Source organism: Arachis stenosperma, chromosome 6 (genome assembly GCF_014773155.1).
Source record: "Arachis stenosperma cultivar V10309 chromosome 6, arast.V10309.gnm1.PFL2, whole genome shotgun sequence".
Taxonomy (NCBI): domain Eukaryota; kingdom Viridiplantae; phylum Streptophyta; class Magnoliopsida; order Fabales; family Fabaceae; genus Arachis; species Arachis stenosperma.
The window spans coordinates 13,119,699-13,147,261 of NC_080382.1; the positions used below are offsets into that span (position 1 = coordinate 13,119,699).

The window sequence follows — 27,563 nt, forward strand, 5'->3', positions numbered from 1 at the left end:
AAAAATGGTTAAATCTATAATAATAATAATAATAATAAAATAAGAAATCAAAATAGTATTGTTTATTTATTGGTGTCTTATTTTTAAGTTAACTTTAGTTATTTTTGGAACAACATCAGTTGCAATTTTTTTTAAATATGAATATTATAAAGAATTAATTTTGTAATCGTATGAAAGATGAATTTTTAAATCGTTATTTAACGATATATATAAAAAGAGAGACATTTGATTGTATTGACAATGAAAATATTATTTAATCTTTCTAAAATATAAAAACTAAAAAAATAAAATTTTACTTTATATATTATTATTTAAATTATTATTTTAGTATTTTAATTTGTTGATTAAATAATTTAAAGATTAATTATATTTTATAATAACAAAATATAATGATAAAAATTATTATTATATTATATATATATATATTACCCTCACTCACAAAATTTTTTAAATTCGTCACTGATAACTACTGTATATTTGATGATCATGAAAGACTCTATACCTGAAAAAAATTGACATAATATATAATGTGGAACAGAATAAGAAATGTCAGTTAAACCATAAAAATAGATAGAGAGCAGCACATCTAATATAAATGTTTCATTTTAAAATTTGCTTTTATTAGCAGCATATGAAAGATAAAAATAGAAAAAGCCAAAATGTAAATATAAAAAATATATTAAACCTTTTTTAAATGATTTGATATTATAAACCCCAACAAAAATTTATAAATATTGAGCAATACAACTTAGATCTAGTTTGGATAAATAGTTAAATTAATTTTTTAAAAATAATTTAAATAATAAATGATTATATTAAAAAGTTTATAAATAAGTTATTTTTTGTTTGAGTTTTTAATTTTAAAGTATTTATTTTATAAAAATATGATAAAAAATAATAGTATTATGAGAGATAGAAGTCATTTTTTTTAATTTCTCTATAAACTCCTAAATAATTTCTTAAAAAACTGTAATCTAATTTTAAAAATTACACCGAACATTAATATTACTATTTTTTATAAATTTAAAACTCAAAAAAAGTTACTTTTAAAATTTTTCAAAAAACAGACTCTTTAAATATAGTTATTAAATATAGGTGTTAAATATAATATAATTTTAGGCATATAGCATGTTTCTAATTTCTAAACGGACAAAGGGAAACCTAACCCAATGACAAAGTTATTAGCAGTAATTTATTATGGTTATGCGTAATGATTCGGCTACCTCGTGTGCCTCTCTCAAATTATAATATATGGCCCTTCACGTAAACCCTCTTAATCATACCCTTTACCCTCCCATGCACGTAAAGAAGTAAATTCACACATGCTCTCTTTACCCACTCATTAATTACGATAGAGGGAAAAAAAAAAAAAAAGAAATGAAAACTAATTTTGTACGTCAAGCATTGAATCCACATACATTTTTCACTATTCTCTTTTAAATATTGATAATTATGTTGATTTTTAAATTTTTTATTTATAAATTAACATATTCAGATATATTGTGTTTATATTTAGGTATATTGATTTATAAATATTATTTAAAAAAAGTTAAACTAATTAATACTAAAAGATGAAAAAAGGGTATTAAATAGAGTATAAAATTTATGTGAAATGAGAATAGCGAAAATTTTAATTAGTACCTTTTAATAAGGTTACCAATTATTAAAAAATATTTAATAAACACGTTATTTTTTAGATTTAACTAATACATGTTCTAAAGTTATTAATTAAAAAATTATTATAGAAAATATGTAAAATTTAATTTTTAATGTAAATATTATATATATTTATTAAAATAAAATATTTAAAATATTTAATAATAATAATTTTAATTTATATTTTTAGGACACATATTAATTAAATTTTTATTTTTTTAATCTTTTTTCAATATAATTTTTTACGTTAGTAACTTTGGCAAATGTTCTTTAACAAATATTTTCTTTATTTTACAATTTATTCTTTTAAGATTGTGCACAAGGATTAAGGAAATAATTAACTGTTTTATTTAAAAAAAAAAGTTAAATACTAATAAGGTATTAAGAAAATTGTCTAGTTTTTAAGGTTATTAAGAAAATTTAGGTGACACTAATAATTTGTTTATTTATTTTTCAAATATTAACTCTATTAAATAATGAAAAAAGAGTAACTGTAAAGAAGGAATAAATAAAAAAACAATTAATAAAAAAATTTTAAACATTAAACTTAAATTTATAGAATTAGTTATTTAATTAATGTGAACTATTTATCTATAATATAAATTAGATAATTGTATAATAAAATATTTTTTTTATCTAAGAGGCGGCAAATTCAAAACTTTTTATCTTGGATAAAAAATAAAAAATAAAAAAAATTCTTTCCTCTATAATGAGATAATGACAATAACATGTATGACTATGAGTGGCATTTTTGTAGTTCCAACAACTAAGAGGGGCTAACTTTATAGCTTTGAAAAATGTGAAGCAGAAATAAATGAATTAATAAATAAATAAATCCAATGCAGTCTTCTTCCGCTTTCTCTATCGCGCCGCCTGCTTGGAAGTTGGAAGTTGGAACGATGCGACCCAAGTTTCGCTCGCCATATGAAATGACCATAGTACCCTCCATCGTTCTTTCAGAAAGTCAAATAGGTTACTTGGGCTCCAAAAAATTGGAATTAATTCACCACCCACCTGCCACTGCTGCTCTTCATTGAAATTTTCGATACCACCTTTTATCCCTCATCAATTATTGCTCGTGTTATTATGACTTCTTTTTTTTTATTCATACCCTTCTTTTTGGTTTTGTTTTGTTTCAACCTTTTTATTTTTTCATTGGAGGACAATCACCCCAAATCACATGCTTGGGATATAAACAATCATTAACTAAAACATCATAAGAAGTGATGATCCGTTTAAAGGGGAGTATATTCATAATTGTAATCAATTTAGATTTGGATGAATATTTTGTTCATAGAGTAAGTTATAAAAATTTAAATTTTATCTTATATATATAATGATTTATTAGGTTGTATTTATTTTTATAATAAAATAAGACATTAAAAATAAATTTTTTGATAATAAAATAAAATAAATTATACAAATTTAATTTTTTTTTATTTAAAAAATTAAGAAAAAAATATAATTATGAAAAATTAATAAGAATAATAATAAAAAAATAAGTTATGTTATTTGTTAGTATTTATGTGTTTTTTCTGTTAAAATAAACACAAAATACACTAATTTAATATCTTTAAATATAATATTTCTGTCCATATCTCATATGTCAAATACGATTTTATTTTTTGGTATCCTGTCCCTGTAAACAAATTCAATTTTAATCCACAACAAATCTTCAAATAAAACTAAAATTTGCAATGGATTAATTTTTGATATTTTAGACTAAAAAATATCGTGAAAAATAAATAAAAAAATAATTAATAATACTACTCTTTCTAGGCTAAAATTTTTATATATGAATAATTTAAATGTGAAATACAAAAATATTAGATTATTTTAGTGGTTTATACGGTTATGGTAGTAGCACAAAACGTCACTGACGTTTTACAATAAAAAAATTTTTAATCATGAAAAAATAAAACATCACTAACATTTTGTAATAAAAAAATATTATTTTAATTATTAAAATATAAAACGTCATTGACATTTTGTTAAAAAATATTATTTTACTCTGAATTATATGTATCTACGGGATTAATTTGGAAAAACAATAAGGATATCCAAGAACAAACAATTTTTATTGGAAATATTCCTCTAATGAACTCCTTGGGAACTTCTATAGTAAATGAAATTTATAAAATTGTAATCAATTAAATTTTGGAAAGCCCTGGTATCTATTATCGGTCAGAATTGGATCATAACGGGATTTTGGTCTATACTGGCACTATAATATCGGATTGGGGAGGGAGATTAGAACTAGAGATTGATAGAAAAGCAAAGATATGGGCTCGTGTCAGTAGGAAACAGAAAATATCTATTCTAGTTCTACTATCAACTTCGAGAGTCATGATGATATTACTGAGGAACGTCTTTATCAAAATATTTTTGTCGGACAATTAGCAATAATTTTTCTGTGGACTTCCGGAAATCTCTTTCATGTAGCTTGGCAAGGAAATTTGGAGACGTGGGTACAGGATCCTTTACATGTAAGACCTATTGCTCATGCAATTTGGGATCCTCATTTTGGTCAACCGGCTGTAGAAGCTTTTACTCGTGGGGGTGCTCTTGGTCCAGTGAATATTGCCTATTCCGGTGTTGGTATACAATCGGTTTACGCACTAATGAAGATCTTTATACTGGAGCTCTTTTTCTATTATTTCTTTCAGCCATATCCTTAATAGCGGAGTGGTTACACCTACAACCGAAATGGAAACCGAGCGTTTCTTTTTCGAATTTCGTATTTTTTTGAGTATATAAATAAATCGCAAATATGGTCCAAGTAATAAAGGCCCAAGTTTTCTTGGGATCCCAATTCCAATATGATCCCCATACCTCATTAGCCCTACTCCTGACAGAATACCTATCGTTAAAAAGAGAAAACCCAGACTAATAATACGATAACTCCAACGATCGAGTTGTTGAATAAACTGAGACCTGTAATAATTTCTAAAAGAAGAAAAAAAAGTTTTTTGTAAAACATTGTTCCTTTCATTCCTATTCATGTATTGGATCTCAACAAAAGAAAAGGATTCATTTAAAAAATACAAATTATTGCTTTTACCCAAAATTTGTATGACTTCTCCAAATGTAATAACTAAGATTCCTACAGATAATAACGATCCACATAAAAGAGCTGCATAGCCAAATATCATCATACTTACGTGCATCATTAATCAATGAGATTGTAAAGCGGGTACTAATATTGCAGATTGATGGATTTCGGTTAAAACACCCGAAATAGCAAAGCCTTGGGTAAAAATAACACTCGGTGCGATTATTGCACTTAAATCGTTTTTATGCTTTTTAAAACAAAAAACTATATGAAAAATAGAAAAATCCCAGGAAAGAAAGATTAGTGATTCATATTATATCAAAATCAGATGAATCGGCCCAAACGGGCTTACTAATGGGATGTCCTAGTATATTATAAAATTTCGCTTTATCTAAAGATCTAATTAAGGGAATAATTGGGACTATTGTATCAAGTTTTTCCATAACAATTTCTATTAGAAATGAATTTTCTAGCATTTGACTCCGTACCACTGAAAAGTTTAGCCGTACATTTGAAAGATAGCCCCCCAAAAAAATGAAATGAATTCTCAAATAATTTCTTTATATGGATCATTCGGGGTTGAGACCAAATATCAAAATAACATTGCCAGAAATAAATGAGATAGTATCTCCATTTATTCATCAAAAAGGCGCATTCTTTGAAGTCAGAATGGATTTTCCTTGATATCTAACATAATGAATCAAAGGATCCTTGAAGAATGATAAGGTAGACGAAAAATTATTCGAAAAGACTTCTACAAGATGCTCTATTTTTGTATAGAAATAGATTCGCTCAAAAAGAACGCTAAAAGAGTTTAATAGTAAAAAAGAGGTTTTTTTACGTAAAAAAAGGGAGATGGATTCGTGTTCACATACATAAAAATTATATAGAAACAAGAAAAATCTTGAATTACTTTTTGAAAAAGTCAAAATAAATTTTTTTTGAGTAATAAGACTATTCCAATTACAATACTCATAAAGAAACAATCTTAATAAATGAAAAAGGGGTGAATCTTTCACCCAGTATCGAAGAATTTGAACTAAGATTTCCAGATGAATAGGATAGGGTTTAGAAACAAATTAGTAGTTGTTATTAGTCGATTATAATATATGTTATTAGTCGATTGAAATATCAAATTTCTAAAATTCGATTATTTAATCTATTTAAAATTCTATCATGAAGAATTTCACTTATAATAATACAATATTAAAAAGAAAAAGTTCCTTTCTCTACAAGTGTTATTTATGAATGAAAAAATGGAGCATTATTAACATACAGTAATGAGTTTAGAAGTTTTAAATAATAAAATACAAGTAATACTTCTTCAATTTCAAAATATTAATAATTTTTTTAAGTAGGACTCTTTAAACAATCCAATAATAATTAATATTTTATCTTTTTTCTTATTTTAAAGGATAAGTATGCATTAATTAATATTTTTACTCAAAATTTTCACTTTTATATATGTGATATATGTATTTTACCTACAAAATTTTCAATATACTTTTTAGAAGTAAAAATATACAAATTTTTTAAAAATATATTTAAAAGTTTATTTATAATAATATTTATTAAATTTACATATTTTTTCTGTCAATTTAAATTTTAGAATAAATAATTTTATAATATAATATCAAAATTTTGATATGATAACAAAAAGAGTTTAATCTTTGTTATTATTTCTAAGAAAAAGAAATTCAGTATAATGTAAATTAAAAATGTCTAAGCATAATCATGCTTAAAGTTCAAAAGAAGTTTTTATACATTAAAAAATATTAAATATATAATTATTCATATGATTTTTATCAATTTAAATTTTAATGTTAAATAATTTTATAAAAATATTAGAGATAGTAAAACCCACGAAAAAAAAGTAGTAGGATTTGCTAATAATAGTGAATAGGGAAAAGAATTCTCGCAAGAGGTTGAAATAAAATAACTTCTATCTCCTAGGACTACACTAACAAAAAAGTCTATATTTTTTGCACGGGAATTAAAACTAGCAATCATGAAAGTGAATATACATTACCCCCACAGCTATAATTACGTAATAAGAATATGATTAATCTTTGAAACTATATATATTGTTCGATTATTAAATATTAAGTATGTATTAGTGGTTGATGTATGTTTGTGTATCGCAACTTCGCAAGCTAACTTTTAAAATTTAATTATTTATGGATTTTGGTCAAAAGAGTATACGTAGTAGATCAATGATTAAACCCTTAATTATATAATAATCAAGACAGTTCTTAAGCTTACGTTACTTATCATGAAAAGTTGTCATACTTTTTTTATATTTTTTAAAATTTTAAATTTTTAATATTTTTTATGTTTTTTTTTTTGTAATAATTTTTTCATGTTTCACACTTTAATATGTACCGTTAGCTAAGTTGCAATTTTTTTTCTTTTGAGAACTACGAAAAATACTCACTGTTTAAAAATCTTAATTGGTGTAGTATGGATCTTTTTATTTTTTATAAAAAAATTATATAGACATGGGTTTGTGTACTGTATGTGTTGTAATGGAAGAAACAAGACAACAATAGTTAAGGATTGGTTTAATTATTCTGTTAGTCTCTATAGTTTTACTAAATTTTTAATTATGTCTTTATATTTTTTTTTAATTGGATCTCTACACTTCTTTAATTTTGTAATTAATTTTTTTTAATATAAAAAATATTAGAATTAATTGAATATTTTTTTTACAAATTAAAAGTATTTATAAGTAAAAATTTAATTAAATGGTTGACTGTATATATTTTGATAAAAATATTATGTTAATTTTAATATTTTTAATATAAAAAAAATGTAATTACAAAATTAAAAGTAGTATATAAATTCAATTATAAAAAAAAGTATAAAAATCTAATTAAAAATCTGGTAAAACTATAAATAACAACAGAATAATTAAATCTTAAGAATAACATACACTTACTCCTATACAAGAAAACGAATTAGAAAATCATTAATGAGTATTATATTGGTTTACTTAATATATAAGATAAGATAAGGTGCCACGATCAAACAGCGTTAGTTGATATAAAAAATATTTAATTGTTTTCTAAATAATTCAGCGTTTATAAAGTCATATTTATTTAAAATTTATTATAATATTAATTAATAAATTGTTTTATATAGTAGTTAACTTATTGTTTTTTAAATATTAAGCATTTTCAATTTTAAAGTAACAAACAAAATAATTGTAGATGATTGAATAATCAAAAAACATATTATTTATACTAAAAATACTAAATCATTAACATTGCTATATTTTAAACGACACCTACCAATAATGGTAACTCGAATGTAAATTTCAATTAGTTTTTATATGTGGTCTCATAAATATAGCTTTAAAAACCAGTTTTGACTCGCTCATTATTATTGGAGTAAGAATTATAATTTAGAGTATGATAGTCTATAGTCTATACGTACGTACCAAAGTACATGAATTTCATGATCATATTCATAATTATTTCATACTACCATAAAGTTACGTTAAGGAAAGGGAAAAAACTGACAAAAAAGGTTCACCTAAAATTTGAGTACGATTCAAATGTTATAGGTATTGGATTTTAAGATTGAACTTTTTTTTTTCCGAATATCTTTTATAGTTTGAACTTTGAAGAGTCGATCCCAATAAAGTTCAATGTAGAACTATAACGAGTAGCCGATATCTAATTTATATTTACTATAGTTTTATACGTTATTATGTATTAAATGATAATTTAAATATATATAAAAATATTATTAATATAATATTTTTATGTATATCTAATTATGCATTTTAAATTATCTAAGAAAATAAAAATTAAAGACTCAAATAAAATAAAATAAAATAAATTATTTGATCTATGGAATAAGATAATCTGTTAATTGTTTAAATTTGAACAATTTTTGACAATGACACAAAAAATTTGGTGCACGAATCTCCACACTCCGTATAACTGTACCAACAAGTATATTGGGTCGTCCAAGTAATACCTGAGTGAGTCAGAGTCGATCCCACGAAGATTGTGGTTTGAAGCAAGTTATAGTTATCTTGCAGGTCTTAGTAAGGTGAAATCAAGAAGTCATTGGTTTGAAGTTGGTTGAAGGCATAAGAGGAATATTGTATAAATTACTTTTTATATTATATGGAATTAGTAATAGGAAGATGGTTAAGGATTGGAGTTGTTTTGTCTTTCTGAATTAACTCCGATATTACTTTCTCCTTTACTTGTGAATGACTTCTTCTATAGCAGGCTGTATGTGATCAACGCCGTTGGCCGTGATCATCAATCTCCTCTACTTCGGATCAAATGCCGTATGGCCGCGGTCATCCAATCTAAATGAGGGTGAAGTTCTAGCAGTTCATTTCCTTTGGTGATCCTACTCAAAACGCCACAGACAAGGTCGAATCTTCCGGAACAGAGAATGCTGCTTCTTTGAGTTCTAGCCTCTACCACAAAGACCCTAATATCCCCGTAAATCGGCTGAACTGGTGTCTTGAGAAGTCCCAACGAAGTTGTAGATTAGCCGTCTGAGAGATGTATAATCAAACTGGTTGTCAGGCACGCTGTCTTAGTATGATGAACAGAGCTGATTGTCACTGATCATCCTATTCACCATGTTGAAGAACGAATATATATCTTAGAATTAAATCAAACACATATCGAAGATAAACAGTAATACTTTTATTAATTCATAGAACTCAACAGGGCTCCTCCCCTCAACCTAGAAGGTTTAGAAACTCATACTGATAGAAAATACAATGATGGAATTCGAAATATGCTGGGAGAGATTGTAGAAGATGTAAATCTAATCTCTTAAATACTAAACAAATTATTAGTAAGGGTAAAACAATATTTTTAGTGCTAAAATCCACTTATGGGGCCCACTTGATAAGTGTTTGGGCTTAACTTTGATGAGATCCACGTGCTATGAGGCCTCTAGGGTGTTGAACGCTGGCTAGGGGGTCCTCTTTGGGCGTTTGGACACTGGTCTCTTCTCCTTGAGCGCTAGACATCTGAAAGGGGGCAGGAGACTGGCGTTGGACACCAATTTTGGGCCTTCTAATATGAAGCAAAGTATAAACTATTATACATTGCTGGAAAGATCTGGAAGTCAGCTTTTCATAGCCATTAAGAGCGCTCCATTTGGACTTCTATAACTCCAGAAAAGCTCTTCCGAGTGCAAGGAGGTCAGATTTGGACAGCATCTGTAGTGGTTTCTCTATCTCTGAATCAGGCTTTTACTCCAGCTCCTTAATTTCAGTCAGAAAATACATAAAATTGTACAAAAATACACAAACTCATAGCAGAATAAAAAAAATGTGAATTTAATACTAAAACTTATAAAAACTTAATAAAAGCTAAACAAAACTTGCTAAAAACTATATGAAAATGATGTCAAAAAGCGTATAAAATATCCGCTCATCACACATAAAAATATTATATTAATAATATTTCTATGTATATCTAAATTATCCATTAATATTATGTTATATAAACAAACAAACAAATAAAAAAGTAAGGCGACAATTAGATCTTTAAGAATTTTGACTTCGAATTAATTAATCTTAAAAAAAATCAATTAAGTCTTCTATGATAATAAATATTGGATATATATGTCGTTTTCTTAATAGATAACGTAAAACGAAATAGAGTTATCTAATGTTCATATATGTATTTTGTTATTTACAGTAGTGTGTATTTTGTTGTTGCCACATGAGATAGAAATTAAATAATGTAATTTTAGATAGTGAAACATTTATTATATTTTGAGTTTTTATATAACATTTATCAAGTGTTCTCTATTTATCACAAATCCTACCAAAACAAGTGAAATTTCGCTAAACAAGTTGTTATATATATGACGATCTTTTACAAATAAATTCGTCACAAAAAAAGTAACGGTATATATAAGCATCATTATTAAGTTTTACGTGATAAATTGATAGAATGACGTTACATGTCTACTGTTTACTATCGCAGATGACCAAATTAATATTTTTTTAGTAACTAATTAATTTGATGATGTCGAAATTTTCATAAATTTAATTATCATTTTACTCTAAATAAAAAGAAATGTTAAACACTAACATTTCTTTAATATTAGTTAATATTTTGGGTCAATATCTTATTTTTATATTATTATAATTTAAAATTTAAAATTTAATCAATAATATTTAAAATTTATTAAATATTAACATAAAAATGATAAATAAATGATGGCAGAAAAGTAAGAAAATGACAAAAGAAAAAAGTCGCCTGGATAAAGTATATCATATTTGTGTTTTAGCACATAGCTTTATTGGCATCCACTTCATTTTTTTTTTCAATTTTGAGTGAGCACACTCACTTCATCTTTTAAAAATTTTTAATTTGAGAAAATCTTGCAAGTTGGTATTGTAAAATTGGTATTGCAGTTAACATTTAGCGTAAGAAAAAAAAATATATAAAACTCTTAAAAATAAGAACATATAAAATTTAAATTAAAAGAAATATTCGAAATCCAAACTTAGCAAAAGCTAATTTTTAATGGACTTCATATGAGACTTACTTGATAACTTGCTACAGTATTGACTGAAATTAGTTACTACAGCATTAGGTCCCTATCATTAGTCTTTCAAATTAGATACTTATACCTCGTTATTTTTTTTTTTTTTTGGTTTTCCACGGTATCCCCCAACCCGATAGGTCAAGGACTAATCCGTCGCGGTACTGAGCTCCATTTAAGGGTTTACCGCTGGCCAATGGGTTGCTGCATGCACAAGGCGGGATTCGAACCCCCGACACTTGCTTAAGCGGACTAGTGAGCTAACTACTAGACCAACCCAACTTGGTTTATTTATTTATAGTTGTCACATGCATTTGTGAAAGCCTTTTTTTTTTTTTTGGTTTAATTGGAGCAAGACTTGGAGGTAATTTACTCTTTTCTTAGGGTTTGGGTTTAGAGCTTAGGCCTTAATTGTTTTTTGTCACAATTTTTAGGCCTTAAGTTCGTGGCACAATATGTTTTAGGTTTCCGTGTTTTCAGATTTGTTTCTTCGGCCCATTAATATTGGGCCTATATGTAAGCCCTGCTTTGTTCGAGTCTCATAATTATTAAGATGTGTTGATACATTTTAACATAAACTTACCAGACCCATGACCAAAAACAACTTACCAGACCAACCAAAACCGGAAAAACCATAGCAGATCAACACAAAATATAACCCGTTACCAGAAATACTTACATCCTCTGTGAATATCTATAATCCATAACTATGCATGAGTTGATGAGATCATTAACCCTCAACACAGATGGATCTCGGCAAAATGGGAAAGCTGGATCTGGTGGAGTCTTAGAAATGAGAATGGAAATTGGTAGGAGGCTTTTCATTATGTATTGGTAATTGTGCAGTCTTCAATGCTGAGATTTGGGGTATATATCTATTATATATTACTAATTTTATAATTAAAATGTGTTACATGTTATTTTTTATTGTAATTAAAATCAAATATTTTTTCCAAAATTAAAGATTTTTACCCCTTTTGCTATTAATTTTATAATCAAAATATGCCATATGTTATTCCTTGTTGTAATTAAAATCAAATATTTCCCTCCAAAATTAAAGAATTCTTTCTTTCTCCTACTAATTTTACAACTAAAATATGTTACTTGTTATTCTCTTGTTACAATTGCAATCAAATCTTTTCCTCTAAAATTAAAGAGTTCTCCCCTCCTCCCTCTCCCTTTTTTTATCCCTCTCATTCCTTCAACCACTCTATTTCTTTTATATATCATTATTAGGACTGACAATATATACTATACCCGCGGGTATTCAACCCGTTCGGGTAGGGTTGTCTACCCTATCCGTTGCGGGTAGGGTAGGGTACGGGTTTAGGGTATATCTATCCTACCCTACTCGTACCCTTAATATATTATATAATATATATGTAAAAGTTATGTATGTAGTGAAGAAAGTGAGTCTTGTACTCACAATCTTCTTCTTATAAAAACTTGAAATAATCACCAAGCTAGTTGATGATCATATTATTTGTAATTTTAAGTTGGATTTCTTTAAGATTGTATTGTTTTTATTTTTAATTTGAACTTAGTTTTTTATTTTCTATTTTATTAATATGTATGAAATTTGGAATGGTTAAATTTTATATTTATTTAAAATTTCTTTTTGTTTTTGCGGGTAGGGTCGGGTAGGGTTGGATTTAGAGATTTAGGGTGTGGGTAGGGTTAGGGTTGAGAGATTCTCAACTCGCGGATAGAGTAAGGTAGAGTTTTAAGAAAGTTTTCAATCCGTGGGTAGGGTTAGGGTAGAGTTTAAACCCTACCCTACCCTACCCTACCCATTGTCAGCCCTAATCATTATCAATGATTAATTACAAATTTAACAATCAAAATGTATGACATTCTGTAATTTTATTAAAATTAAAATATAACTATATTATATATTATATTATATATTATTATCTAATTTAATAACCAAATGTCTTACATGACATTCTCTTATTAAAATTAAGAGGAAATATTTTTCTCCAAAATTAATAAATTTTTTTCTTAAATTCTTTCATCTATTTCTCTTTCTTTTTTTATTTCTCTTTACTCTTTTCACTCTATATATAATTTATATTTTATATTAGTAATTTAAAAAATCAAAATATGTCACCCAATTTTTTATTATAATTATAATAATTTTTTTTAAATTAATAAACTCCCTCTCTTAGTCTTCATCTTTATCTTTCTCTCTCTTTTTTCTCATTCTTTATTTTTTATATCTTTTTATTTTACAAAAAATAAAATTAATAAAATAATATCATTTAAATAAAAAAATTATTATTATATATATATTTTTTAGTTTTTTATTTAATTTTAAATTTTTACTACTTATCTTTCTAATCTATATTTTTATTTCTCTTGTTTCAAATATTTATTAAATATAATTTAAAAAGAATAATAATATTATGATTAAAAGTTAAAATCAAGATTCAGTTGTTTAAAAGAAATTGATTTTGAGTTAATTTTATAACTATCAATATAGTTTTTTTATGCTAATATCTAATTATATTTTTATATACATAGAAAAAATATTATTTTTAAATAGTAAATATAAAAATTAATTATTTTTATTTGTACAACAGACTTAACACCTAATTAAAAGTATACAAGTTAAATCGTTTTAAATTTAGATAATAAATATTAAAATTAATTAATAGTAATAAATTAAACTATTTCATATGAAATAATAACTAAAAAACTTATTATTTTTATTTGCGGAGACTCTGATTTTTTTAGTCGATGAGACTTTTATCTTTTATTAATTTTTTTATAAAAATAGTTTGATTTTATAATTTTTTATATCATAATTTATATTTTTATAATGTAATTATGGATAAAAATATTAGTAAAGGTCTAAAGATAACCTAAATTATGTGCCTTAAAAGAATTATAATACAATATGTCTCAAATAAAATAATAATATTATTTTTCTTCGGAACAATCACAGAGATATGATCAATCATCCAAATACTTTAATCAGAGATATATTCACAGATTATCTCGGAAAAATTTAGAACTAAAACCTGATTTCTACTTTTAAGATATTCCTCTTAGAGACATAATTAGCATTTGGTGAAATATATGGTAAAGATGTTGTTTTAAAGATGTGCTTATGTGGCAAAATCTAAACCACACATTTTAAAACCACACTTTTAACTTAAAACCGTAACCCTTCACAAAGAAAAGCGTCACCTAATGGAAAAAAGTAAATTAGAAGATTTAAGAGAAGAAATAATTAAATTATCAAAACTAATAGATCAAAAATTAATGATTTTAACCAATGTTAATTGTAATGACACTGAATTCTTAAAATCAATACAAAATGATTTTTCTCAAAATCTTTATTTTACTATAAATTTTATTGAGGGACTTCAAAAACCTGAAAAAACTTATTTTTCACATGGAATTTCTAAAAAATGCTACCATGGAAATGATTCCCCACATCTTCATCATACTTTTAACCCACAATTAAATTCTATAGTAGATATGCTTGAAGAAATATTAGTATTTATAAAATTTCAAAGAAATAAGGAAAAAGAGAATCCCAAAGAAGAAAATTTTCAAAATATAATCAACATAACAGAGTTAAAAGTAAAACCACCATTGAAATTATGAATATTGAAGAAAAATTAGAAGAAGTTACAATGCTTTTTAAACAATTAAAAATGGCTCAAGAAAATAATATTATGGAACATGGTTTTCAAATAGAAGAAGAATTAGTAAATGATGAAAATATAGAAAATGAAGAACACATTCTAGACTATTCAAGTGACGAAGAACCAGCAATTCCAATACAAGTAAAAAATGAAGCTGGAACATCTAAGGATAATTAATCTCAATTTAAATGGGAAACAGGTTTTGATAATTATGCTTTTAAAAAAAGATTTATAAATAAAGATTCAAAATATACAAAAATACCATCAAAATACGTTCCTAAAATCCAGGAAATGGAAGGAGAAAGAATGCTCGATTTAGACTGCAAAAAGAACGAAAAAGAAATTTTCGAAAACTGGTTGAATTCCTTCTTATTAGAAGCCTTTACTAATCCAAAACTTAGTGAATTGTCTGGAAGAGACATTTGGAATTACATAGGATTTCATACTAAAGGAACTATAAGAGATTATATGACATCAATAGAAAACCAAATAATAGAAGAATTAGAAACAAAAACAACAGCTTATGATAAGATATTATATATAATGATGATTCTATATAAAGAATTTTTTGGAAAAAATATTATAGATCATAGACAAGAAGTCTATAATAAAGAATATCAAGAAGCAAAAAATCATTTAGCTAATATTCAGATATATGATTTATGTAATGTGGAGTCTTATATATGTGAATATAGAATACATTATTACAAATTAAAAGAAGAAGATAAAATCATTATCTCAGTATGTATATAACAAAACTTCCATATCCTGCTAATGAATTTATAATGGGAAGATTTATAAGAGAAATAAATAGAGGAACAATTGAAAATAATTTTGGTGGAGCAACCTCTGCAATAAGAGAGGAAATAAAAGAACGTTGTATGCAAGAAGCAACTCAAAAAAGATTTGCAAATATAATTAGAATTTGCTGTCAGGATAATGAAGAGATACCTCAAAAATATGGTCTTAATAAAAATTTTCAAAGAAAAAGAAAATATCAATTTAGAAGAAGAAAATACTATCCAAACTGGAGAAAAAAGAGATATTTTAGGAAAGAAAATAACAATAAAAACAAAAGACAAAGAAATAACTATTGCCCGAATAAAAAAGAAAATTGTAAATGTTGGTATTGCCAAGAAGGACACTACGCAAATGAATGCCCAAAAAAGAAGGATAAAAAGGATCTTACTAAACAAATAGAAATTGCTAAATCTTGTCTCATGGAACCATTAGAAGAATCTGATGATAACTTAGACTATATTTTTGAATATGTCTCAGAAACAGACTCAGAGACTGAGTAATAATGCTACATTTATTACTATAAAAATAACAGAAAAATTTATAAATGCTTTCATAGATTCTGGAGCAACACAATGCTTTGCTAGTTCAAATATAAAACTTGATTGGAAAAAATTAAAGAAACCATTAAGAGTTAGAATAGCTGACAAATCAATACATAAAATTGACCAAAAAGCAGAGATGGTTGAAATTTTTATTCAAAATTATAGATTCATTGTTCCATCTATATATATGTTAGATTCTGGAATGGATTTTATCATAGGAAATAACTTTTTAAAGCTATATCATCCATTCATTCAAGAATTAACATATATAGTTTTAAAAGCTCCACACGATTCTTCAATAAATCAAAAATCAAAACGTATAAAAATACCAACTACTACTATAGATAAGATCTTAAAATTTAAAATATTTTCTATATTAGAAACATGTTATTTAAATCTATACTTTCAGATAAATATTCCAAAAAATAATCTTGAAATAAAGATAGAAGAACTTTTGAATGAAATTTGTGCTGAAAATCCTTTAGATATTAAAAATACAAATAACGAATTAGTAAGCATTAAATTAAAAGATCCCACAAAAGAAATAAATGTTCCAAATAAAATTCCTTATTCCGCAAGAGATAGAGAAGAGTTCTCACTAGAATGTAAAGATCTTTTGGAAAAAGGAATTATAAGATTAAGTAAAAGTCCTCATGCGGCTCCAGCTTTTTACGTTGAAAACAATAATGAAATTAAAAGGGGAAAACGAAGAATGGTAATAAACTATAAGAAATTGAATGAAGCAACTATTGGTGATGCTCATAAACTTCCAAGAAAAGATTCTATTTTAGAAAAAATCAAAGGAGCAACTTGGTTTTCATCTCTTGATGCAAAATCAGGATATTGGCAACTTCGTTTAGACGAAGAAACAAAAAAATTAACTGCTTTTACTTGCCCAACAAAAGAATCAACAAGTGTGTTGCTCTATGAATGGAATGTATTACCATTCGAATTAAAACAAGCCCCAGGTATTTATCAAAGATTTATGGAAGAAAATCTAAAGGAGTTAAATGAATTTGTTTTAGTGTACATTGATGATATACTAATCTTTACAAAACAGGATAAAGAATATCATCTTCAAAAATTATTAATAGTTTTAGAAAGATGTAAAGAAAAAGGATTAGTTCTTAGCAAAAAGAAAGCAAGAATAGCAAAACAAGAAATAGAGTTTCTTGGATTAATTTTATCCACTGAAGGAAAGCTAAAACTACAACCAAATGTTCTAGAAAAAGTAAATTTATTTCCTAATAAAATAGAAGATAGAAAATAATTACAAAGATTTTTAGGGTGTATAAATTATATTTCTGATCAAGGATTTTTAAAAAATATAACAGAATACACTAAAAGCTTATTTCCAAAAATAAGTACTAAAAAAGAATGGAAATGGGATGAAAAAGATAGTATGCAAATTCAAAGAATTAAAGAATTATGTGAAAAACTTCCAGAACTTTATATTCCAGAAGAAAATGACTACTTAATAGTAGAAACAGATGCCTCAGACATAACCTGGTCAGGATGTCTAAAAGCTAAGAAAGCTATAAAAAGCTTAGAATAAGAAAAAGAATCACTAGATTCTAAATATCCCCCAAAGGAATTACTTTGCAGGTATATTTCAGAAACTTTTACTCCAACAGAACAGAGATATACCACTCATGAAAAGGAAACTCTGGCAGCAATTAAATCTCTTAAGAAATGGAAAATCGATTTACTACCCAAAGAATTTACATTAAGGACAGATTCAAGTTACCTAACAGGTTTTATACGATATAATTTAAAAGTTGATTATAATCATGGACGATTGGTAAGATGGCAATTATTTTTGTTACAATATCCAATAAAAATTGAATACATTAAGGGTGACAAAAATGTTATTGCAGATACATTAACAAGAGAATAGAGTTCGTCTACAACGCATTAGATCAAGAAATTCAAAAATACGAACAAGAACTCGAAAAATGCAAGCATTGTCAGCAAATAAGGATACAGATCCAATCCCTCAAGAAGGCCATCGAAGCAATGAAATCAACACAACAACCAAAACCATCAGAGTTCAGCCAGCTAAGCGTGGTGGACAAATCAGGTGAAGAAAAAATTTCAGAAAACAAAACAATTGCTGAAATTATCAAAAAATCCACCCAAGATAAAAAATATTATGTAATTTATAATGGCCCCATGAAAGGAGTATATGATGCCTGGGAAAAAGCAGCACCATTTACACATCAATCAAGGATAATTCATAAAGGAGGGTTTTTAACACTGGAAGAAGCAAAAGAATCCTTCAGGGAATATGAAGCTCTTCATCCAGAGCAAACCTTAAAAAGAGCAGATAAAGCTCCAATTCAAACCCAGAGAACAGGGATAATAAGAAACATTCCTACAAGGGCTGAAATCAAGGAAAAGAAAAGGATCTGTAGATCAAATCTCAGAGAAACCCTTAACATAGTCCTAAATTGGACTGAAGAAAAAAGGGCAATCTTGGGATATTATCCTATTGCCAAAGAACAGTTAACAAAGCTGGTTATATTTCCAGATGCTTCCCCATCTGACACCTATCAGTTTTTTCAGTATGGATTAATTGATACAATTTTAATTTTTAATGATTTAAAAATTATTAGTGAGTTTCCTGCAGGATTCGTTGATGCAGTAAAGAGATTTAAAAATATGATTGACAACGTAAATCCAAGGGATATATCCCTAAAATTTACGAATAGTCAACCTATTTTTAATGAAGAAGAAGAATGCTTGGTTCCAGCACATCAAGTAATCTTCATGTCCGTCTTCCCAGGAAATTTTCAACCAATTAATCAAGTTCAAGATTTAACAATCTACAGTCATGAAGGAAGACTAGCCAGCACACTAGCAAGGGTCTTCGAAAGAACTCAAAGGATAACAAGGGAATCTCACACAAGAATCAATTATAAAAGCAGAAATACTTTGCTTGTATCCAGTAAAAAGAATGAAATTGAAGAAAGAGAGATGAGACTCTTAGTGGAATTTGAATCAGCATTCTACAACTTATCTGGGCTCTTAGAAAAGCTCCCCGAAGGGATAAAGAGGAATCTCTGCTATTTGATAAAAGACAAAGAAGACCACAAGTGCCAGCTATGTGTCTCAGAGTTATCTGAAGAAAGCAATAATGAAACGGAATCAACCCACATGATAAAGGAAGGAGACAACGCATCTGAAGGCCACATAATGAAAGAGGAGGACAGCACATCTGAAGCATCTCTCAACATTATTGCATAATGACGTAAGCGCTTAGGTCATAGAGCACCAACAATGTAGCTGATGCAAGATAATAAACAATGACGTAAGCAATGACGTCATAAGAAGGGTAAGGATGGGAATTGTCCATCAGACCCAACCATTATAAATAGGTTGCTTAGGCAATTGTAGAGATCATCAAACCATAGAAAGCAGGAGGCTAAGAGTACTCATATGCTAGGAGAGCAAGGAGGAAGCTGCCGAGGCGATTCTATAGTTTGAAGAAGAATTCCCTTAGGAAAAACCAATTCTAAACTCCCCTCTGGAGTTAGTATCTACAATCTCCCCTCTGGAGATAAAAACATCTTATGTAAAATATTCTAAATAAAAGAAGTTTTTCTCCAGAAAGGTACGCCTTTATCCTAATCTCTTAGTTATGAATTATTTAGAAAGTTTAGAATTAACGGAAGAATCTGACTATTATAAATTATCTGCATTATTAGATAATGAAAAACAGGCTGTTCTAAAAACAGAATTAAATCTCAAATCAAATGAAAATTTTAATAAACAAAATCTTTTAAAAGAAGTTTTTAATAGAAAAAATATAATATACTATGAAAAAATTCAACTTGAAGCCCCTATAAAGATAAAATCTGCCAATGGAGAACTTGAAATAGCTTTGATAAATGATGAAGAATTGAGTAAACAGATTGAGAAAATTAAGGATCAACAAAAAAGATCTAAAATTGGATGGATTCATATTAGTACTATACAAGTCTTAATCAAATCCACATATATGAAAGGAATTAATTCACCAATAAGCTTAGCAATCTGTGACAAAAGAATTACTGATGACCCAATAGATCAAATAATTGGAATTGTTCATGAAAACTTGGCAAACGTAAATGTTAAATTCAATGCCCATCTTGGATATGCTATACCTTTGTCAACTGAAAATCTTGGAAGATCTATAAGTTTGGCTTATAAATTTCACAGAAAGAATCTAATGGAACAAGATGATGAACCATTTTCAATTACATATGCAATAAATTATGCTTTAACAAATAGCCATCATAGTATAATATTTAAAAACAGAGAAAGAATTTATGTTGATGAATTATTTCAGAAAATTGTAAAGACAGAAATACCAAAATATAAAGCTATTGAAAACCCAGTTCTTTTACTAAAAGAACCATCAGGAAAATTAGTTTCATCGAATTTTCAAATAAGAGAATCCAAAATTAATAGCCCTTTAAGTTTATCTAAGTTAAAGTCTAAAGAAGAAAATTCTGAAATAAAAGAATTAACAAAAAAGGTCGAAAAATTAAATGAAACCCTAAACACTAAGTTATGACAATAAATAAAGAAAAAATATATGTAACCTATCAAGACAAGAAACAAGAGCTCTTTGAAAGAGAAAATCGGTTGAATTATTTACAGTTTTCTGAAATAAATCAAGGAGCATTTAAAGCTCTAAAAATAATCTATGACAAATTGAAAAGAGAAGTTGAAGAGTTAGAAAAATTAATAGAATCTCTAGAAAATAGTGATGAATCGATGATAGAATTTGCAGAAATACTAAGATAAATAATGAAGTATACAAAGATTGAAAGACCAGAAAACAAAATAAAAAGAAAAGGGCGAAAAATTAAAAAGTAAAATAAAGGAGTATAAGAGGGAATTAAATAATCTTCAGTTCGAAATTAATGACCTTATAATAAAAAGGATAGAAATAAGAACAAATATAAACAAGTTGGAGCTAAACTTAAAAAATTTATAAATGCCTGAAAAACCATATTATGACTTAAAAGAATTAAAGTTGTTAAAAGAAAAAATGGAGAATGAAGTTGAAAAATTAAAAAGATATTTAGAAACAACAGAAAATGTAGAAATAAAAGAAGTTTTTGAAGATTTAAAAAATTATATTAAAGAAAAAGACAAACAGATAAAAGATTTTAATCCATGCAAAAAAGAATATTATAAACTAAAACAAGATTGAAAAACTATAAAACTGAAATCAGAATTAGTAATAATAGAAATGGTTAATACTTTTGATTATGAAATTGTAAACTATAAAGTATCACCAACCAAATTTATACAAATTATAAACTCATATGAAAAGTTAATGGAAATTTTGAAAAGAGTTAATGGAAATTCTGAAAAAGATATTAAAAAATTGGTATCAGAGCCAAGTTAACGATTAAGGGTAACACTTTTTCTTTAAGTAACACTTTTAGTGACACGCTTTCAAAACCATAAAAGACAAAAGTCTTTACAAGTGCATCTGTACACTAGATGCCCCTTAGCATTTTAATTAATGATGAATAAAAGATTACTTTATTCCCACTGGTTTGTATCGAACTTTAACCCCATTTTAATCTAAAATAAAGTTAATAATAAAAAGATGTACAACCCATCACGACAAGACAAAAAAGCAAGTAACATAAAATTGGTTGTTATTAATTGCAAATTTCAATACATATCTGGATCGCATTTTATCCCAAAAAAACTTGCTCTAAAAGCATCATATCATGATTGTTTATATATATATACACGGTTAGATTCATCTTTCTAGTTTCTAATCTCTTTATGACTCTTTCTTTTCTTTATTGGTCAACGGTATCTTGCCTCTTATGCGCTTATAAATTAGTTAAAAGGGATAAAGATTATCATTGTTTTATTTTTATATGGTTGCACATTAAATATGTACATTAAATGTGCCAAGGTTAACCCAAAAAAATATGTTAATAAACTAACTTATATTTAGAATAATTAAATCCAAACAACATTAGCCGTCTTAGCTCAGCGGTAGAGCGCGTGGCTTTTAACCACGTGGTCGTGGGTTCGATCCCCACAGACGGCGTTTATTTATCAAAACACCCAATAAAATATAAAAGTAACAACAACACGTGAAGGAAAAAAAATATCATTTTGACTCTAAAATCTCTCACATCATTTCTTTTACGTTTTTTTATGCTTTCAGATTATTTAAAAAAGCTAAATAAAAATAAATCACGGGACCAAAGTTGAATGGACTTCAGTTCTTGATTCGTTTGGCGGTGATCGAATCCTTCACGTTTGTAACTACTTGTAAGGCATCGTTGATATATATTAACTTCCAACACGTAATTATTATTAACGGTACTATTAAATTCCTATAATTGTTACATTTCTAAGTAACAATACAAATGATGAGAATTGACAATGTAATTTAACTTTCAATCTTAGTCAAGAAACATGTCATGCAATCAGATTTTGTTTGAAACGGAAGAAAATGTCAAACGAGCATGTCAAGTTTTCTTATGAACGATCATGGTCACGGACAATGAATTATATATACAACGTATATAATTATTTTTTTAACCAAATTTAATTAAATTGGTGCAAAATTCAGCAGAAAAATGCATATATATAGCACACAAATTTTTGAAGCATAACACATAAAATTTTGTACATAATACAAATTTATCGATAAAACACGTAAATCTTTGCATATAACACACAAATCTTTATACATAGTATAAATTTTAGTTGCGAATGTATTTTATTAGTTAGGTGAGTCAATATTTTAGATATGTAGTCTTCCAAGAATTTTTACACTGCACATAAAAATTTCTACGCTATACAATAAAATTTTTGTGTTGCTCATCACAAAAATTTGTGTTGAGTGTTAATATTAAAAATGGTTGTATTTTATACTAAAATTTGTGTGCTATGCATCAAAATTTATGCGATGTACTTTAAAATTTTTGCATTCTAGTGTTCTAAATATTTATAAGATAAGAAGAATATGAAGACGACGAAGACGATGATAATGATAACAAAAGAAAATGAGAAAGAAAAAAAGATAAAAAAATTAAACAACAACAACATCAAAAACAAGGAGTGGTGGCGATAGCGATAATGACGACGGCGATGGCAACAATGATGAAGACAATAACGTTGAAGGAAGAAGAAACATAAAAAGAAGAAGAAGAAGCAGCAATGCTCATTAAAGTAGAGACAAGTGTCGCACGAATAGTTTTTATTTTTAAATAACTTAATTAAACTTGGTTACTCAAAACTCAAAAAACTTAAATACCTAGCATTTTTTTTTTAATTTTAACAAGAACTAGCATTTTATGATGAGTTAATTGCTCTACGGGATGAGTATATTTAACTTGAGTACGTAATAAAAATAGATTGATTCTAGATTGAGCATTACAAAAAAAATACTGAGTACTGTTGAATTTAATGTCACACATTAGTATCAGTTAAATTATTACTGATGGATTTTCGTTTCCGACAATAAATTCATCGGTAATAGTTAAAGAAAAAATGAAAAAAATAAGTGTGAAATGTAGTGTAAAATTTACCGGCAGAAAAATTTATTGGTAAACCTATTTTAGTGGAACGCTGCGTTTTAGTGACCGTAATGCGTTACCATCGGATTTATCCGCCGATAAATCCAATGGTAAGGAGCCTTAAAATTCAAAGCGCGAACTCCGTCCCCCTTTATTTCGAAATCTCCTCTCTCTACTCATCTCCTCTTCCTGTCGCTCCATCAGCACCACCTCCGTCTCCCTCCTCTTGTTGCACTATCCTTTCTCCGCAACGAGAGAGTTCACTACAAAAAAATAAGATTAAAATGGCATTAATTTTATGGCGGTTTTATAGAAACGCCATTTTTTTCGGTAATTTCGGCGGTCTTACCTTCTGCCAGAATATTTGTGGTTTTTGTGGCTGTTTTAGTCTATTGTGGCGGCCACTATCATTTTTCTTTTGTTGTATTCGACTATACCAAAGACTTAGAGTGATTAGCGTGGTTTCTCAATAAAAAGGGGAATGACGAACCCTAATCCCTTGTCTCTGTCATTCATCTCCTCGCTGCCGCTCATCCTCTCGTCGCAACTCATATCCTTGCCGTTGCAAGAAACGTCGTTGTTGCCTTCAGCGAGTTTCCGATATGGTTCTCAATCTGGCCTCGATCTGATGGTTTGTCGCGGCCGCTTATTTCACCGCCATCTTTCATCTCCTCGCCGTCACTCATCCCCTCTCCATATCAAGCGCCTTCAATGAGGTTCTGGCTTGGATCTGAAGGTTAGTCACCGTCGCACCTCTGCTTCGTGAAAAATCTGCACCGCCTCGCCACCGTGACGAGAAGTCTGCTACGTCGATGGCCACCTTCTCCATTTCAAGTAAGTTGGCCGTTTCTACCATTAATGTAGATTTTGCTGTGAAATTAGTTTTAATATATGTTTTATGAATAAATTGACTAAATATCTCTGAATTTGAGGTTTTGAGTTTAAATTATGTTCCCGTAAAATTAGGTTTAGGATTTGAAATTGATTATTGTGAAATTGGGTTTAGGATTTAGATTTTATTACTTTAAGATTTTGTAACAACTCAATTAATCATTTAATATTATTGATCATAATATGATAATAAAGTATGTTATTTCGTTGTATTTATATTAATTATAAATTTAATATAAAAACAAAAATGATTTGCTCTAGGAATACGACTTTAGTTATTTGAAAAAATTGATGGATTTTTATGTAAGGATATCAAACAAAAATAGTTCTATTAAAAAAATTAGTATAAGACCTCAAATATAAACATGAGAATTTGATTATAATACTAGTATATTTATTATTTGCTATGTGTGTATTTTTGATAAATTATTTTTGTTATTTAATCTATAAATTATAAAATTAAAATAAAACTTTTTTTTAACTATAATTTCTAGCTGGCCATTAAGAATAAATAGTTGAATTTTCATTTTGCACAAACCTAATCTTATAACAATTCAATTGTGTTTTATAATAATGCGTTTTCATGTGATATAGGTCATTACATTTACAAGTTTAAATAACAATTTATTAGACACATCTTTGTAGATTGAATTGCTAAGTTACAGTAATTCATAGTACAATTTCACTCACTTAATCAAATTCATACTTACAGTTTTGTATATTATTTTTATATTAAATTTATACATATTACATCTTATTGTATTTGATTATGTTAATTTGTTGATTAATTGTAAAAGTAAGCAAAACTAATTATTCTCAATCTAAAAGTTTTAGAATGTTTGAAATGAAACTTGTGTTTATAATTTCATCTATATATATATATATATATATATATATATATATATATATATATATATATATATATATATATATATTAGTACCATATTTATTATGTTGTTAATCATGCATCAATATAGATACTCTAGATTTTAAATTAGTCCAATTTATTTATCACTTTAAGTTATAAGACTTTGGTCCTTTACCTTACATATTATATCTCTAACCCTTATGAGATTAAGGATTATTGCTTTGAATTCGAATTATGAAGGCTCCTTTTTTAATTGAGTTTAATTGTTATGAATTTAATTGAATTTTGACTGATGCTGTGAATTGAGGTTAGTTTGATCTGTGAGAAACGTAAAAGTAGATATATGTTCAATTTTAGCAGAGGTTATGTCAAAATTTTTTTGAAATAATATAAATATTGAAGAATTTATGTAGTATATATGTTGACTAATATTAATAATATATTCTCTTTGTAGACATGATAACAGATAGCAGAAATAAATTGAGTGGGTCTCATGGTAGAAGGAGGGTTTTCACCAATGTTCTAAAAATTGAATTGGACCGACCGAGTCAACCGGGTTAACCGGAAACTAGTCTTTTAGCTGATCCGGTTGACATGAAAAATCACCTGACAAAAAATTAAAGAAAAAATCGATCAAACTCTTCTCGTCAGCCAAAGGGTGCCGTCACGCCGGCAGTGATGGATAGAGGGTTAGCTCGAAGTCTTTGGTCGTTGATCCTCTTTTCCTCCACACCGTCGCCTCTGGACTTGCATGTCGAATCTCGTGGCCGTCTTCTACTCTTCTCTACGTCATTGTCGTAGCTCGTTGATAAGCCTTTATGAAAATTTATAACAAAGAAAGATAAAATTGAAGCAAAATTTGGTGGCTAATTCATGGTGGTAAAGCAAAATTTCTTCAACCAATTGCTCTTAAGCTACTAGGACAAACATCTTCATCTTCTTGTTATGAAAGGAATTTGGAGCACTTATTCTTTTATCAATTCCCTAAAAAAAATAAGTTAAAACCTAAACGTGCAGAAAATTTAGTATTTGTCCACACTAATCTTCATATTTTTTTAAGAAAAACTCCACAATACAATAAAGAAGAAACTATGATGTGAGATATTACTGGAGATACTTTTTCACTAATTGATGAGAAAAATTGTGTTCTTGAAGTTGCTCACATTTCTCTTGATGAACTTGGGTTGGAAAGAGTGAATTTTTCTAATGATGAAGATATTAACCATATATGATAGAAAAATAGTATGATTTTAAATAATTTTTTTTTGTGTACATGTGATGTACAAAATTATTACTAACTCTATTAAAACATAGGAGTAGTTCAGGATTTTATCTTTTAAATACCAATACACTTTAGAAAGAAATGCATATAATATGATTGTTTTTAAAAATACTTATTGGTTTAATATTAATGAATATATTATATTATTAATATATGCGTGTCCCAAATCCGACAACATTTTAGAATATAATTCGTGTATCGCCGTGTCACGTGTCGTATCGTGTCCAGTGTCCGTGTTTGTTAGGGGTGGCAAAACGGGTCGAGCCCGTCGGGCCGATCCGCTAAACCCGCTAAAAAGGCGGGCCGGACTAGGATTTGGAGCCCACCAAATTAAAAAAACCCGTCAAACCCGCACCGCCAAATTGGCGGGGCGGGGCGGGCCGGTCCGCTGGGGCGAAGACTTTTTATTTTATTTTTTTTAATTAAATAAAAGAGTGATTACTATTATAAAATTAATAATTATAGAATTTTAAAACTTATTTTTTATTTTTTATTTTTATTCTTCTTTTAGTTATTAACTTTATTTATTTTATTTTACAATTTCGTATATATGCTCAAATTATGTGACTTATTTTTTAAAATAAAGATGATTCTATTGACAAATATTATTTTGAACAATTTTATTAAAGTTAAAAATTTAAAAAAATAGTAAAAAAATTATATTATAATTTGACTATTTTTTATTTGTATTTGATTTTTTAATTATTATTTTTTGGTTAATTTTAAAG

The 27,563-nt window shown here is 27.1% G+C and overlaps 1 non-coding gene and 1 pseudogene across 1 annotated transcript; one reads left to right on the plus strand and one right to left on the minus strand.

Annotated features, from left to right (window-relative positions):
- Positions 1 to 4,643: 4,643 nt before the first annotated feature.
- LOC130936651 (maturase K-like) lies at positions 4,644 to 5,766 on the minus strand (annotated as a pseudogene).
- A 16,476-nt stretch (positions 5,767 to 22,242) lies between these two features.
- TRNAK-UUU (transfer RNA lysine (anticodon UUU)) lies at positions 22,243 to 22,314 on the plus strand. Its single transcript has one exon. It is a non-coding gene; the product is annotated as a tRNA-Lys (tRNA).
- The last annotated feature ends 5,249 nt before the right edge of the window (positions 22,315 to 27,563 follow it).